The sequence below is a fragment of the Arachis ipaensis genome, chromosome B9 (genome assembly GCF_059453495.1).
Source record: "Arachis ipaensis isolate K30076 ecotype BB chromosome B9, ASM5945349v1, whole genome shotgun sequence".
NCBI classification, from domain to species: Eukaryota; Viridiplantae; Streptophyta; class Magnoliopsida; order Fabales; family Fabaceae; genus Arachis; species Arachis ipaensis.
The window spans coordinates 45,122,702-45,125,593 of NC_142444.1; the positions used below are offsets into that span (position 1 = coordinate 45,122,702).

A 2,892-nucleotide genomic window follows, 5' to 3' on the forward strand; every position below is an offset into this window, starting at 1 on the left:
TGGCAGCCGAACCCAACAACAATGCAAGGAGAATGCTTGGTGACTTTACTGCACCTAATTCCAATTTACATGGAAGAAGCATCTCCATTCCTGCCATTGGAGCAAACAACTTTGAGCTGAAACCTCAATTAGTTTCTCTGATGCAGCAGAAGTGCAAGTTTCATGGACTTCCATCTGAAGATCCTTTTCAGTTCTTAACTGAATTCTTGCAGATATGTGATACTGTTAAGACTAATTGAGTAGATCCTGAAGTCTACAGGCTCATGCTTTTCCCTTTTGCTGTAAGAGACAGAGCTAGATTATGGTTGGATTCTCAACCCAAAGACAGCCTGAACTCTTGGGATAAGCTGGTCACGACTTTCTTAGCCAAGTACTTTCCTCCTCAAAAGCTGAGCAAGCTTAGAGCTGATGTTCAAACCTTCAGACAGAAAGAAGGTGAATCCCTCTATGAAGCTTGGGAAAGATACAAACAGTTGACCAAAAAGTGTCCTTCTGACATGCTTTCAGAATGGACCATCCTGGATATATTCTATGATGGTTTATCTGAGTTATCAAAGATGTCATTGGATACTTCTGCAGGTGGATCCATTCACCTAAAGAAAATGCCTGCAGAAGCTCAAGAACTCATTGACATGGTTGCTAATAACCAGTTCATGTACACTTCTGAAAGGAATCCTGTGAGTAATGGGACGCCTATGAAGAAGGGAGTTCTTGAAGTTGATACTCTGAATGCCATATTGGCTCAGAATAAAATATTGACTCAGCAAGTCAATATGATTTCTCAGAGTCTGCATGGAATGCAAGCTGCATCCAACAGTACTCAAGAGGCTTCTCATGAAGTAGAAGCTTATGATCCTGAGAACCCTGCAATAGCAGAGGTAAATTACTTAGGTGAACCTTATGGAAACACCTATAACTCAACATGGAGAAATCATCCAAATTTCTCATGGAAGGATCAAAAGCCCCAGCAAGGCTTTAATAATGGTGGAAGAAACAGGTTTAGCAATAGCAAGCCTTTTCCATCATCAACTCAGCAACAGAAAGAGAACTCTGAACAAAATACTTCTAATCTAGCAAACTTAGTCTCTGATCTATCCAAGGCCACTGTAAGTTTCATGAATGAAACAAGGTCTTCCATTAGAAATTTGGAAGCACAAGTAGGCCAGCTGAGTAAAAGGATCACTGAAATCCCTCCTAGTATTCTCCCAAGCAATACAGAAGAGAACCCAAAAGGAGAATGCAAGGCCATTGACATAAGCGCCATGGCCGAACCTGTGAGGAGAGGAGAGAACGTGAATCCCAAGGAGGAAGACCTCCAGGGACGTCCAGTGATCAATAAGGAGCTTCCCTCTGGGGAATCAAAGGACTCTGAGGCTCATCTAGAGACTATAGAGATCCCATTGAACCTCCTTATGCCCTTCATGAGCTCTGATGAGTATTCCTCTTCTGAAGAGAATGAGGATGTCACTGAAGAGCAAACTGCCAAGTTTCTTGGTGTAATCATGAAGCTGAATGCCAAATTATTTGGCATTGATGCTTGGGAAGTTGAACCTCCCTTGTTCATCAATGAACTAAGTGATCTGGATCAACTGACATTGCCTCAGAAGAGACAGGATCCTGGAAAGTTCATAATACCCTGTACCATAGGCACCATGATCTTTAAGGCTCTGTGTGACCTTGGTTCAGGAATAAACCTCATGCCCCTCTCTGTAATAGAGAAACTGGGAATCTATGGGGTGCAAGCTGCTAAAATCTCACTAGAGATGGCAGACAGCTCAAGAAAACAGGCTTATGGACAAGTAGAAGATGTATTAGTAAAGGTTGAGGGCCTTTACATACCTACTGATTTCATAGTCCTGGATACTGGAAAGGAAGAGGATGAATCCATCATCCTAGGAAGACCTTTCCTGGCCACAGCAAGAGCTGTGATTGATGTTGACAGAGGTGAAATAGTCCTTCAATGGAATGAGAACTCCCTTGTATTCAAAACTCAAGGATCTCCCTCTGCAACCATGGAGAGGAAGCAGAAAAAGCTTCTCTCCAAGCAGAGTCAACCAGAGCCCCCACAGTCAAACTCTAAGTTTGGTGTTGGGAGGCCACAACCAAACTCTAAGTTTGGTGTTGAACTCCCATATCCAAACTCTAAGTTTGGTGTTGGAGAGTCTCAACAAAGCTCTGCACATCTGTGAGGCTCCATGAGAGCCCACTGTCAAGCTATTGACATTAAAGAAGCGCTTGTTGGGAAGCAACCCAATGTTTATCTAATTCTTATTTTTATTGTTTTTCATGTTTTCTTAGGTTCATGATCATGTGGAATCACAAAATAAACAAAAAAATAAAAAACGTAATAAAAAACAGCAGAAGAAAAATCACACCCTGGAGGAGCATCTGTCTGGCGTTCAAACGCCAGAACAGAGCATAGTTCTGGCGCTGAACGCCCAGAATGGGAGCATCCTGGCGCTGAACGCCCAGAATGGGAGCATCCTGGCGCTGAACGCCCAGAACAAGCATGGTTCTGGCGTTCAACGCCAGAAATGGCAGCAAAGGGGCGTTGAACGCCCAAAATGGGCACCAACCTGGCACTGAACGCCCAGAGTTGTGTGCAAGGGCATTTTGCATGCCTAAATTGGTGCAGGGATCTAAATGCCTTGACACCCCAAGATCTGTGGACCCCACAGGATCCCCACCTACCTTCACTCACTCTCTTCTCTCTTCTCAATCATCCTCTATTCCCAATAAACACTCATCCCTTCTGTCTTCCATTTACCACTCACACCCATACACCCACTTACCTTCAAAAATTCAACATCTCTTCCCCACCCAATCCCACCCATATGGCCAAATACACACAGCCATCCATCTCCTCCATATCCTCTTCTTCTTCTATTCTTT

At 43.7% G+C, this 2,892-nt stretch overlaps 1 non-coding gene across 1 annotated transcript; it reads right to left on the bottom strand.

Moving 5' to 3' along the window:
• Positions 1-395: 395 nt before the first annotated feature.
• On the bottom strand, positions 396-503 carry LOC148544511 (small nucleolar RNA R71). Its single transcript, XR_015900694.1, has one exon. It is a non-coding gene; the product is annotated as a small nucleolar RNA R71 (small nucleolar RNA).
• Between the last annotated feature and the right edge of the window lie 2,389 nt (positions 504-2,892).